We start from the raw sequence: 15,416 nt of genomic DNA, 5'->3' as shown, positions 1-15,416 counted from the left end.
TGATGGTCCAGGATCAACATTAGTGAATTCATATTCTTGATGGTCCAGGATCAACATTAGTGAATTTTCAGTTTTGATGGTCCAGGATCAACATTAGTGAGTTTAAAATCTTGATGGTCCAGGATCAACATTAGTAAATTTTCAGTCTTAATGGTCCAGGATCAACAATAGTGAATTCATATTCTTGATGGTCCAGGATCAACATTAGTAAATAAAAAAATTTCCTGGTCCAGGATCAACATTAGTGAATTTTCAGTTTTGATGGTCCAGGATCAACATTAGTAAAGTTTCAGTCTTCATGGTCCAGGATCAACATTAGTGAATTTTCAGTTTTGATGGTCCAGGATCAACATTAGTGAATTTATATTCTTGATGGTCCAGGATCAACATTAGTGAATTTTCAGTCTTGATGGTCCAGGATCAACATTAGTGAAGTTTCAGTCTTCATGGTCCAGGATCAACATTAGTGAATTTATATTCTTGATGGTCCAGGATCAACATTAGTGAATTTTCAGTCTTGATGGTCCAGGATCAACATTAGTGAAGTTTCAGTCTTCATGGTCCAGGATCAACATTAGTGAATTTTCAGTTTTGATGGTCCAGGATCAACATTAGTGAATTTATATTCTTGATGGTCCAGGATCAACATTAGTGAAGTTTCAGTCTTAATGGTCCAGGATCAACATTAGTGAATTTTCAGTCTTGATGGTCCAGGATCAACATTAGTGAATTTTCAGTTTTGATGGTCCAGGATCAACATTAGTGAATTTATATTCTTGATGGTCCAGGATCAACATTAGTGAAGTTTCAGTCTTGATGGTCCAGGATCAACATTAGTGAAGATTTAGTCTTGATGGTCCAGGATCAACATTAGTGAATTTATATTCTTGATGGTCCAGTATCAACTTTAGTGAATTTTCAGTCTTGATGGTCCAGGATCAACATTAGTGAATTCATGATCTTAATGGTCCAGGATCAACATTAGTGAATTCATATTCTTAATGGTCCAGGATCAACATTAGTGAATTTTAAGTATTGGTGGTCCAGGATCAACATTAGTGAAGTTTCAGTCTTGATGGTCCAGGATCAACATTAGTGAAGTTTCAGTCTTGATGGTCCAGGATCAACATTAGTGAGTTTAAAATCTTGATGGTCCAGGATCAACAATAGTAAATTAAACAATTTGATGGTCCAGGATCAACATTAGTGAATTTTCAGTCTTGATGGTAGAGGATCAACATTAGTGAATTTTCAGTTTTGATGGTCCAGGATCAACATTAGTGAATTCATATTCTTGATGGTCCAGGATCAACATTAGTGATTTTTCAGTCTTGATGGTCCAGGATCAACATTAGTGAAGTTTCAGTTTTGATGGTCCAGGATCAACATTAGTGAACTTTCAGTCTTGATGGTCCAGGATCAACATTAGTGAATTTTCAGTTTTGATGGTCCAGGATAAACATTAGTGAAGTTTCAGTTTTGATGGTCCAGGATCAACATTGGTGAATTCATATTCTTGATGGTCCAGGATCAACATTAGTGAATTTTCAGTTTTGATGGTCCAGGATCAACATTAGTGAATTTATATTCTTGATGGTCCAGGATCAACATTAGTGATTTTTCAGTCTTGATGGTCCAGGATCAACATTAGTGAACTTTCAGTCTTGATGGTCCAGGATAAACATTAGTGAAGTTTCAGTCTTGATGGTCCAGGATCAACATTGGTGAATTCATATTCTTGATGGTCCAGGATCAACATTAGTGAATTTTCAGTTTTGATGGTCCAGGATCAACAATAGTGAATTAGAATTCTTGATAGTCCAGGATCAACATTAGTGAATTTATATTCTTGATGGTCCAGGATCAACATTAGTGAATTTTCAGTCTTAATAGTCCAGGATCAACAATAGTGAATTAGAATTCTTGATAGTCCAGGATCAACATTAGTGAATTCATATTCTTGATGGTCCAGGATCAACATTAGTGAGTTTAAAATCTTGATGGTCCAGGATCAACATTAGTAAATTTTCAGTCTTAATGGTCCAGGATCAACAATAGTGAATTCATATTCTTGATGATCCAGGATCAACATTGGTGAATTCATATTCTTGATGGTCCAGGATCAACATTAGTGAAGTTTCAGTCTTGATGGTCCAGGATCAACATTAGTGAATTTTCAGTTTTGATGGTCCAGGATCAACATTAGTGAATTTATATTCTTGATGGTCCAGGATCAACATTAGTGAATTTTCAGTTTTGATGGTCCAGGATCAACATTAGTGAGTTTAAAATCTTGATGGTCCAGGATCAACATTAGTAAATTTTCAGTCTTAATGGTCCAGGATCAACAATAGTGAATTCATATTCTTGATGGTCCAGGATCAATATTAGTAAATAAAAAAATTTCCTGGTCCAGGATCAACATTAGTGAATTTTCAGTTTTGATGGTCCAGGATCAACATTAGTGAATTTATATTCTTGATGGTCCAGGATCAACATTAGTGAAGTTTTAGTCTTGATGGTCCAGGATCAACATTAGTGAATTTATATTCTTGATGGTCCAGGATCAACATTAGTGAAGTTTCAGTCTTGATGGTCCAGGATCAACATTAGTGAAGATTTAGTCTTGATGGTCCAGGATCAACATTAGTGAATTTATATTCTTGATGGTCCAGGATCAACTTTAGTGAATTTTCAGTCTTGATGGTCCAGGATCAACATTAGTGAATTCATGATCTTAATGGTCCAGGATCAACATTAGTGAATTCATATTCTTAATGGTCCAGGATCAACATTAGTGAATTTTAAGTATTGGTGGTCCAGGATCAACATTAGTGAAGTTTCAGTCTTGATGGTCCAGGATCAACATTAGTGAAGTTTCAGTCTTGATGGTCCAGGATCAACATTAGTGAGTTTAAAATCTTGATGGTCCAGGATCAACAATAGTAAATTAAACAATTTGATGGTCCAGGATCAACATTAGTGAATTTTCAGTCTTGATGGTAGAGGATCAACATTAGTGAATTTTCAGTTTTGATGGTCCAGGATCAACATTAGTGAATTCATATTCTTGATGGTCCAGGATCAACATTAGTGATTTTTCAGTCTTGATGGTCCAGGATCAACATTAGTGAAGTTTCAGTTTTGATGGTCCAGGATCAACATTAGTGAACTTTCAGTCTTGATGGTCCAGGATCAACATTAGTGAATTTTCAGTTTTGATGGTCCAGGATAAACATTAGTGAAGTTTCAGTTTTGATGGTCCAGGATCAACATTAGTGAATTCATATTCTTGATGGTCCAGGATCAACATTAGTGAAGTTTCAGTCTTGATGGTCCAGGATCAACATTAGTGAACTTTCAGTCTTGATGGTCCAGGATAAACATTAGTGAAGTTTCAGTCTTGATGGTCCAGGATCAACATTGGTGAATTCATATTCTTGATGGTCCAGGATCAACATTAGTGAATTTTCAGTTTTGATGGTCCAGGATCAACATTAGTGAATTTATATTCTTGATGGTCCAGGATCAACATTAGTGAATTTTCAGTCTTAATAGTCCAGGATCAACAATAGTGAATTAGAATTCTTGATAGTCCAGGATCAACATTAGTGAATTCATATTCTTGATGGTCCAGGATCAACATTAGTGAGTTTAAAATCTTGATGGTCCAGGATCAACATTAGTAAATTTTCAGTCTTAATGGTCCAGGATCAACAATAGTGAATTCATATTCTTGATGATCCAGGATCAACATTGGTGAATTCATATTCTTGATGGTCCAGGATCAACATTAGTGAAGTTTCAGTCTTGATGGTCCAGGATCAACATTAGTGAATTTTCAGTTTTGATGGTCCAGGATCAACATTAGTGAGTTTAAAATCTTGATGGTCCAGGATCAACATTAGTAAATTTTCAGTCTTAATGGTCCAGGATCAACAATAGTGAATTCATATTCTTGATGGTCCAGGATCAATATTAGTAAATAAAAAAATTTCCTGGTCCAGGATCAACATTAGTGAATTTTCAGTCTTCATGGTCCAGGATCAACATTAGTGAATTTTCAGTTTTGATGGTCCAGGATCAACATTAGTGAATTTATATTCTTGATGGTCCAGGATCAACATTAGTGAAGTTTTAGTCTTGATGGTCCAGGATCAACATTAGTGAATTTATATTCTTGATGGTCCAGGATCAACATTAGTGAAGTTTCAGTCTTAATGGTCCAGGATCAACATTAGTGAATTTTCAGTCTTGATGGTCCAGGATCAACATTAGTGAAGTTTCAGTCTTGATGGTCCAGGATCAACACTAGTGAATTTTCAGTCTTGATGGTCCAGGATCAACATTAGTGAATTAAAAAATTTGATGGTCCAGGATCAACATTAGTGAAGTTTCAGTCTTGATGGTCCAGGATCAACATTAGTGAATTTTCAGTTTTGATGGTCCAGGATCAACATTAGTGAACTTTCAGTCTTGATGGTCCAGGATCAACATTAGTGAATTTTCAGTTTTGATGGTCCAGGATAAACATTAGTGAACTTTCAGTCTTGATGGTCCAGGATCAACATTAGTGAACTTTCAGTCTTGATGGTCCAGGATAAACATTAGTGAAGTTTCAGTCTTGATGGTCCAGGATAAACATTAGTGAAGTTTCAGTCTTGATGGTCCAGGATCAACATTAGTGAATTTTAAGTATTGCTGGTCCAGGATCAACATTAGTAAATTAAAAAATTTCCTGGTCCAGGATCAACATTGGTGAATTTATATTCTTGATGGTCCAGGATCAACATTAGTGAATTAAAAAATTTGATGGTCCAGGATCAACATCAGTGAATTCATGATCTTAATGGTCCAGGATCAAAATGAGTGAATTCATATTCTTGATGGTCCAGGATCAACATTAGTGAATTAAAAAATTTGATGGTCCAGGATCAACATTAGTGAGTTTAAAATCTTGATGGTCCAGGATCAACATTAGTGATTTTTCAGTCTTGATGGTCCAGGATCTACATTAGTGAATTTTCAGTTTTGATGGTCCAGGATCAACATTAGTGAATTCATATTCTTGATGGTCCAGGATCAATATTAGTGAATTTTCAGTTTTGATGGTCCAGGATCAACATTAGTGAATTTATAATCTTGATGGTCCAGGATCAACATTAGTAAATTTTCAGTCTTAATGGTCCAGGATCAACAATAGTGAATTCATATTCTTGATGGTCCAGGATCAACATTAGTGAATTTTCAGTCTTAATGGTCCAGGATCAACATTAGTGATTTTTCAGTCTTAATAGTCCAAGATCAACAATAGTGAATTCAACTTCTTGATGGTCCAGGATCAACATTAGTGAATTCATATTCTTGATGGTCCAGGATCAACATTAGTGATTTTTCAGTCTTGATGGTCCAGGATCAACATTAGTGAATTCATATTCTTGATGGTCCAGGATCAACATTAGTGATTTTTCAGTCTTGATGGTCCAGGATCAACATTGGTGAATTCATATTCTTGATGGTCCAGGATCAATATTAGTGAATTTTCAGTTTTGATGGTCCAGGATCAACATTAGTGAATTTATATTCTTGATGGTCCAGGATCAACATTAGTAAATTTTCAGTCTTAATGGTCCAGGATCAACAATAGTGAATTCATATTCTTGATGGTCCAGGATCAACATTAGTGAATTTTCAGTCTTAATGGTCCAGGATCAACAATAGTGAATTTTCAGTCTTAATGGTCCAGGATCAACAATAGTGAATTCATATTCTTGATGGTCCAGGATCAACATTGGTGAACTTATATTCTTGATGGTCCAGGATCAACATTAGTGAATTTTCAGTCTTGATGGTCCAGGATCAACATTAGTGAATTTATATTCTTGATGGTCCAGGATCAACAATAGTGAATTCAAATTCTTGATGGTCCAGGATCAACATTAGTGAATTCATATTCTTGACGGTCCAGGATCAACATTAGTGAATTTTCAGTTTTGATGGTCCAGGATCAACATTAGTGAGTTTAAAATCTTGATGGTCCAGGATCAACATTAGTAAATTTTCAGTCTTAATGGTCCAGGATCAACAATAGTGAATTCATATTCTTGATGGTCCAGGATCAACATTGGTGAATTTTCAGTTTTGATGGTCCAGGATCAACATTAGTGAATTTATATTCTTGATGGTCCAGGATCAACATTAGTAAATTTTCAGTCTTTATGGTCCAGGATCAACATTAATGAATTCATAAACTTGTGGACCCAAAAATGTGGACCCAAAACAGAACCCTCAGCAACACCTGCATTGAATATAGATATTCTTCATCTGAAACTTTGTATTGATAACCCTAAGTGTGTAAGTGGTTATCTGATTTCTGTTTTTTTGCCAATGAACTCTTCATTAATGTAATGCAGGAGCAATTATAAGAAATTATTTATCTGCTCTGATCGTTATTCCTTCGTAATTCGTGTACCTTCGCAAGTTCAATCTGTAGAAGTTGCTCTGGTGAGATCATCCTAGCACCTTTATACGAAAACAGATTAAGAGCTGAGCTGAAGAGGCCCGGCGAACCACACAAGGGTGAAACGTAAGGGTTTGACACGCAGTGAGGGAATCTGATAACTTTACTATGGCGCAGTTAAATCATTAAACCAAGCTTTCTCTGTGATGGAAGAGCTCTCCTCTGGAGCTGTTAAGCAAAGCTCTATTACTTCTACGACGGCGGAAATGTGGGCAAATCTGATCTGTGAGATTACAATCCTGCCACTAGATCATGTAGAGCTCATTGGAAAGAGAGGTCCGTGAAGACCAAAAACGCATTACTCACCAGGAACGCCTATCAATTCCCGCATGCTGTAGGTCACTTAGATTAGATCAGTCGAGCGTTGTTAGGATTGGAGCCGCACGGGTGGGTCAGGAGAATGTACAACAAGACTAGCTTTAAATGACTGTTTGAATGGGTGGGATTTATCACTGCTCCCACTAGAGAGGACACTTAATGATGTCCGGGACTGCCGGCGGTGTCATCATGTCCCTGAAAGGTCCTACAAAGATAATTCGGGGTCCATTAGGAGCACTTAAGATTTATACCAATGGTAAAATAAAGGTGTAACGTGCATTTGTAATCAGTATTTTTGTCTAATTTCCCATTTAACATATATTAACATCCTTTGTGATATCACCTTTGTTAAACATTTAGTGTATAGTACGTTAACTATATAGTGTGCTTTACAGCGGCTTCACAATAGCGAATAGGGAGATAAAATTATAAGAATGATGCAAACTTCAAACACCTTTCAGAAACAATGCATATGCTTTATGCCATCAAGATACATTACAAACTAAATAAAAAAATCCAGATGGCTTTGTTGTTATGCTTATAATAGTTTATTTATTTATTTATTTATTTATTTATTTATTTATTTATTTATTTATTTATTTATTTATTTATTTATTTATTTATCTACGTATTGTTTGTGTTATTATTGTTTTCAATTTATGTTGTAGTTTATTTATACGGTTAACTAAATAAATATTTCTACAAAAATTGCATTTTTCAGGATTATTTGATAAAGAAAATGGCTATTTATTTATTTATTTTTATTTGTTTGTTTGTTTGTTTGTTTATTTATTTACTTATTTATTTGTGTCATTATTGTTTTCAGTTTATATGGCACTTTATCTGTACGACACAATAAATAAATACATATTTGTACAAAAGTTGCATTTCTCAGAATTATTTAATGAATGAAATAATAATTTATTTGTTTATCTATCTATCTATCTATCTATCTATCTATCTATCTATCTATCTATCTATCTATCTATCTATCTATCTATCTATCTATCTATCTATCTATCTATCTATCTATCTATCTATCTATCTATCTATCAGTCTGTCTGTCTGTCTGTCTGTCTGTCTGTCTGTCTGTCTGTCTGTCTGTCTGTCTGTCTGTCTGTCTGTCTGTCTGTCTGTCTGTCTGTCTGTCTGTCTGTCTGTCTATCTATCTATCTATTTATTTTGTGTCATTGTTTTCAGTTTTTCTAATGTTTTATCTGTAAAACATTAATACATAAATAAATAAATAAATAAATAAATAAATAAATAAATAAATAAATAAATAAATAAATATAAAAATTGTGCAATTATTGTATTCCTTTAGGGTTATTTGATCATTAAACGTTTCTTTATTTATTATTGTGTTATTATTGTTTTCAGTTTCTATCGCAGTTTAATGTATCATGAGACAAATTAAATAACAGTGGCGTAGTAGGTAGTGCTGTCGACTTACAGCAAGAAGGTCACTGGTTTGAGCCTCGGCTGGGTCAATTGACATTTCTGTGTGGAGTTTGCATGTTCTCCCTGCGTTTGCGTGGGTTTACTCCGGTTGCTCTGTCCAAAGACATGTCGCACAGGTGAATTGGGTTGGCTAAATTGTCCGTAGTGTATGTGTGTGTGTGTGTGTGTGTGTGGATGTTTCCCTGAGATGGGTTGCACCCGGAAGGGCATTGCTGCATAAAATTTGCTGGATAAGTTGGTGGTTTATTTCACTGTGGTGACCCCGAATTAATAGATAAATAAATAAACGTAATTTATTTATTCATTTAATAAATAAATAAATGAAAATTTGTTTGTAAAACAGTTGCATTTTTAGGAGTATTTATTTATTTATTTTATTTTTTTATTGTTTATTTATTCAATCATTCATTCTTTCATTGTTTAATTTAAAGTAAAAGTATTTACTATTAACGACAATTTATTTTATTGTTGATCAGTATTTATTTATTTATTCATTTATTTATTCAATTATTAATTCTTTCATTATTTAATTTAAAGTATTTACTATTAACGACAATTTGTTGTATAGTTTATCAGTCTTGAGTCATAAGTGTTTTACATTTTTTTCATGTTGCGTTGCTTATTTATATACAGTTGAAATCAAAATGATTAGCCCACCCTTGATTTTTTTTTCTTTTTTAAATATTTTTCAAATGATATTTAACAGAGCAAGGACATTTCCATAGTATGTCTGATAATATATTTTTTTTCTTCTTGAGAAAGTATTATTTGTTTTATTATATTTATCCGTTTTTAAAAATCATTTTAAGGTCAAAATTAATTGCCCCTTTAAGCTATATATTTTTTTCGATAGTCTACAGAACAAACAATCATTATACAATAACTTGCCTGATTACCCTAACCTGCCTAGTTAACCTAATTAACCTAGTTAAGCCTTTTAATGTTGCTTTATGCTGTATAGAAGTGTCTTGAAGAATATCTAGTCAAATATTATTTACTGTCATCATGGCAAAGATAAAATAAATCAGTCCTTGAACTTGTTTTCTATTACTTTCCATTAAAGATATCACCACTGCAGATCACAATATCAGTAAACACCCTATTCTCAATTAGCATTCTCTTATCTTGCATTATCCAATCAGAAATGAGTCCTGCAGCTCAGATTTCATCTGTCTGATTTGCTCAGCGCTCATGCTGCGTTGTTAATTTCTTTAGCCAGTAGGTATTGGATGATATCTGCTTCTCCATGCAATCCAGGTCATCATCTATGGACACCACTTCCAGTGGCTTTTTCTGGGAAACAACAATGATACTTTAGCTGCTAAGCGCTAATGTTACACACTGAGCCGCCATGGCCTAGAGAGAATATTGTTATCTGTGCTCCCGTATGTTATGTTAGCATTAGCCTCTCGGTCCCTATGGCCAAAATGATAATGCGTTCACTCTCTCGCCACAGTCGTCTCATCTCTACGCTCGATGATGAACAGCTTAAGGTCAAAGAGCCAAATTAGCGTCTCCCATTATTTTCCAGACAGTAACGGCGCCTTTATGAAAGCAGCGATATGTAATCTTTCACAAAGCTCCTAAAGATTGCATACTTAGAGCACTTTCCTCTGGAGATGAATAACGCCACGCCGCCCCCCAGATCACATGTTAATTGTTTGGAGGATAAATGGGGAAAGCCTAAAGAGTTGGCCTTTTTTGTAGTAGGGTTAGCGGCTTCGTTTGTTCCTGACTAGAATCTGAGGCTTATCTGCAAGGCTTTGAGATTAAAGTTACTGAAGTTGGATTTGGAAGTAAGAGCAGGACATGACCACAGTCTGCTTTTAACTTTTATTATTAGGAAAAGTTAAAAGATAGATGACTGCTTTAACATTCAGGAGTATCATTTTGAACATTGTGACATTGTGCTCCTAATAATAAAGATATTTTTAGGCTTTTATATATAATTGTGTGGCTTATATATTTTTTCTTTTTAAGTATTTCTTAAATGATGTTTAACAGAGCTAGGAAATTTTCACAGTGTGTCTGATAATATTTTTCTTGTGAAAAAACTCTTTTTTTTATTTCGGCAAGAATAAAAGCAGTTTTTATTTTTTTCAAACACCATTTTAAGGAAAATATGATTAGCCCCTTTAAGATTTTTTTTCTCGATAGTCTACAGAACAAACCATCATTATACATTACTAAATAAAAGTACCTAAATAACCTAACCTGAAAAGTTAACCTAATTATTCTTAAGCCTTTAAATGTCACTTTAAGCTGTATAGAAGTGTCTTGAAAAATATCTAGTCAAATATGATTCACTGTCATCATAGAAAAGATAAAATAAATCATTTATTAGAAATGAGTTGTATGTATAGTATGTAAAACTATGTGTGTTGAAAAAATCTTCTCTCGCTTAGAAAGAAATCGGTGAAAAAATAAACAGGGGGTCTAATAATTCAGGGGGCTGAAAATTCTGACTTCAACTATAAATAAATAAATAAATAAATATATTATTTTTGAACTGTAAAGAATTATTTTTTGAAACCAAATGATTTCACGCTGAAAATAATAATAATAATAAAAAAAAATAATAATAACTATAAGAAAAATGTTTTAATATAATTCAATGCATTGCTATAATATATATATATATATATATATATATATATATATATATATATATATATATATATATATATATATATATATATATATATATATATACACACACAAGGCAAAGCAAGGCAAGTTTATTTATATAGCACATTCTATGCACAGTGGCAATTAAAAGTGCTTTACATAAACAAGAATAATAGAAACAAGTAAAATAAAAATAAAAACAAATAATAAAAATGAGTTAAAAAAACATAAAAACAGATAAAATGTGATATAATAGAATGAAGAAGAAGAGAAAAACATAATAGTGTAATATAATCTGTCGAACGCAGCACAGTGCTCATTCAGTAAAGGCACAGCTAAGCAGGTGTGTTTTATATATATGTTATTAAATGTGTGTGTGTGTGTGTGTGTGTGTGTGTGTGTGTTTTCCTTGGTAGGACCGATGGTCACAATGGTGGTGTGACCCGGATTGGAGTGAGGTTTAGGGGGCTGAGTGCAACGGAGGCCAGCTAGTGAAGTACTGTGCAGGTAAACCTCACTCCTCTGATCTCTTAAGGTGCTCTAGCGACAGATGCTAGAGCCCATGGTCTTTAGCCTCCTTGGTAGAGCAACCGACTCCCAAGCGGAAAATTGCCAGTTCGATAAAAGCTCAGAGTGGGTTGGGTGGTGTAGGCCCGGTAGAGTTACACATAAACCGCTTGTGGGAGCGGGATTCTTTAAAAATCTTTCCATCATCTGTACTGCACTTTGAGCTGGTTCATTCCACGGTGTCGACCACTGAAAATCAGGGACTAAGCTGAAGGAAAACATATGAATTAATGATGATGTGGATGGTGGGGTATAAAGTAAAGCTTGCATTAGAAAAAAAAAACAATAATAATTACACATTTCTATTTCTACACTTGGTCGTCGTAGCGTTAAATTATACGGCTGTATTTTTTGTAATTATCACATAGTTTTACGTTCCATTATTCTAACAGATGGGACCCATTCAATCGGACCTACGAGGACTCATTTGTGTGCAATACCAATCGAATGCACAGATGAATTTTTGAGAAAGGGGGCAATTAGCAGACTAATTAGGAGGAAACGGTGAACATGTTAATCAGTGGGGGAATTTAATTCCATCCCATCAGAGGAAAACAATCACGAAAGAAGAACACATTTATTGGAGGTCAAATATTATGTGAATGTTACGAGTGAAGCTTTAAAACATACACTTTGATTGTGCTTTTAAACACACAGTTTCCAGCCGCTGTTTGTTTATATTGTTCATTCTTTTTCCTTCGGCTAAGTCTCTATTTCAGGGGTCGCCACAGCAGAATGAACCGCCAACTATTCCAGGATATGTTTTATGCTGCGTTCACACCAGACGCGGAACGCGCGTCAAGCCCGAGTGATTTACATGTTAAGTCAATGCAAACACGCGAATAGACATCCTGTGGCGCGATACGCACGAATGGCGCGGAGCGAATGACACGATACGCGTGACTGGTGCAGTGCGAATAACGTGATACGCTCGAGGCGAATTGAGTGTTTGCGTCCAAGGTCGCTCTGGCCGCCCTGGCGACAACGCTCTCTGCCTTCAGCTCCTGCGGCGAGAGCGTCAAAACTCGCTACATTGATCTCGTATTTAAAGGAGCCGTTGCAGCATATCAGTTACATTCCTGCATAAAACATGTTTTTAGCGTGAAAATGTTGCGCACTTCTTATCAAATTCATACAACAATGGAAGATCAAGTTGCGTGTGGTGTGGCTTTGCTCTATTTATACAATATGTGTCCATATGTCTGAAATATCCTGAAGCAGCAGTACTGTTTTGTACTGTCACATCGCGTGAGATTCCCGCTTTTTTAAGATAAATTTATATATCATTAATGAACATCAGTAACTCGCCAGTAACTTATTTAATGTATGTTGCTGTAAGAAAACATTGTAAATAATTGGAAATCCGGCGACTGCAATAATCAAACCCTTGGGAACAACTGTGGTCGGAACCAAAGTTCACTGGTCTGTGTTCTCTAAACTGCTATCAAGCGATGGACGTCTTCATTCTGATTGCTTGCCGCCGAACCGCATCATAGCTCATTACCATAAAGTTGACTTCATTTCAACTCTCCTCGACGCTCACGCCGGCGAAGACGCGCCGCGCTGCTCCTCGCCGCTTATCGCCGCCTATCGCCGCCGGCTCTCATTGAAAATGAATGACTTCCGGCTACTTTGACGCTCTCGCCGCTTTCGGTGTGAACGTACGGTAACGTGCTAAACAAGCGTTTCGCGCGAATCTCTCGAGTTCGAAAATCTGAACTTCAGCTGACATTCGCACCGCGTTAACAAATCAGAAGCTTGCTCTTGTGGGGGCGTGTTTGTGAGGTAGAACCTGTTGATGGTGTGCCGGGGCAAATCCTCCAGGCGACACTGACAACAAGTCATCATACTGGGCTTGGCTCAGTCAGAGGCACCGCTGAAAGTCTCCGTCATCCAGGTTCAGTTTCTGGAGGAGTTTATGAGCTCACAGAGCTGGATGCACCTCTGAAAGGATGCAGTGGACTCATACAGGACCCTAAACGTATCAACGCTGTTTTTCAGTCTCCATAAAGCACATTAACACTGTTATTTTCTTAATTAAATCCATGTTAGCTATGAAGCTAAAGCCACCAGGCAGACAGAAGCCCTGCCTATCACGCGAATCCGCGTCTGTTTTGACGTGAATTTGACACACGATTGAAGCGGATTTGACGGGTGAATGAAGCGGGGGTTGACGCGCGAATGAAGCGAGTAAACTCAAATGTTCACGATTTATCCGCACGTACCGCGTCTGGTGTGAACACAGCATTACAAAACTGCTTCCACTGTGAAATGCCCTTACACTCTCATTCCAACATACACACACACACACACACTGTGGACAATTTAGTTCATCCAATTCCCTTATAGCGCACGTCTTTGGACTGTGGGGGAAACCGGAGCACCCGGAGGAAACCCATGCCAACACAGGAAGAACATGCAAACTCCACACAGAAATGCCGACTGACTGGAACCAGCAACCTGTAAGTGCAAACCACTGAGCCACTATTAACTGTATAGTTATGTTTCAAGAAATTACAAGAAAATATATTTAAAAAAAAAACCTAGAAACGTATCTAAGCTGTATGATGGAGCTGATATAGTTAGTTCTGACTGTTTGGTTCGTGCTAATTCAATGACATGTTTGCAATAAAATAAAGAGAAAATCTAATTAAAGGGTGCGTGTGTGTCAACACCTTTCAACAGATTGTACATGATTCACTTGAAAGCCAACCAAAAAAAAAAGATGTATGGTACTTACAAACACTCAATCGCACTAGACTAGAAACAGCCTGTAAAGACTATTCTCTGAATAAAATGCATTCTGCTGCATTTGCATTCATCATCATTTAGCATCAGCTTTCAATAAGAATCCGCAAAAAGCATTGAAGAAACCATATACAGAATCCATCAGAGTTCAGTATCAAGGGCTCTTTTAGAGAGAAGTCTTTATAGTTTCTGCTGTAAAAGCATTTCTTCTGCTCCGGCTTCTCCATATCTCCGTTTGATGTTTCTATTCAAGCTGTGTCGCAGACGTCTTTGCTTCTCAAAGCACAAATCTAGCAGTACAGTGACGTGTGGTGCTATAGAGTAAAAGATTTGACAGTAATATGGGGGGTCGACCTGTTGGTTCAGGAACAAGTCTATTTATGAGCCCCCAACATGATTCACAGGTCTAATAGGAAGCTTGTGCTGCTTTTTGCTCTGTTTCTTTGGCCGTCTTGATCTGTGAAGCAAGATTTGGGTCTGAAAGTCTGCGGAGGATTATTGTGAATATGTGATCCAGTGCTATATTTGGAGAATTGAGAAATATGTGCATATACCCTGTAGAAAAAAATCATTTTCTGTTTATTTACGGTTGTGATTTAGATTATGGGACCTTGTTCTCTGCTCTGTCGAATGTTGATGTTGCAGATACACCAAATAAAGTGACATTTTAGTAGTTTAAAATAAAAGTATGAGGAACGAAAAACAATAAATAAATAAATAATATATATATATATATATATATATATATATATATATATATATATATATAATTTTCTACCCTACATAAATACAAAAACCACCGCCTCCATGCCTTCTTCATCTCGGGGGGCTTTTTCAGTTTATTCATGACAATTTGCTTTTATATAATGTTATTATAATTAGCAGTATTATTTATTATATGCATATTTATTTTTGTTTAAATAAAAACAGGCTTAGATTTGCCCACATGTCAGGTTATAGACTATATGGCGCATGGCATGTGTATTTGGATATTAGGATATAACTCGTTTAAGTTGTATAAGTTGTTTGACCACGCTACATTATTGTTGTTCATTCTAAACTGAATTTAGAAATAGTTTTGAAACAATATTTGTGCTTAATAAACGGAATTAATTATGTAGGCTACAGGCTAATGGATGTACAACACATTTCTCTATCCACCAGAATAAAAAGC

Source organism: Danio rerio, chromosome 1 (assembly GCF_049306965.1).
Source record: "Danio rerio strain Tuebingen ecotype United States chromosome 1, GRCz12tu, whole genome shotgun sequence".
NCBI classification, from domain to species: Eukaryota; Metazoa; Chordata; class Actinopteri; order Cypriniformes; family Danionidae; genus Danio; species Danio rerio.
This window is presented reverse-complemented; position numbering follows the sequence as displayed.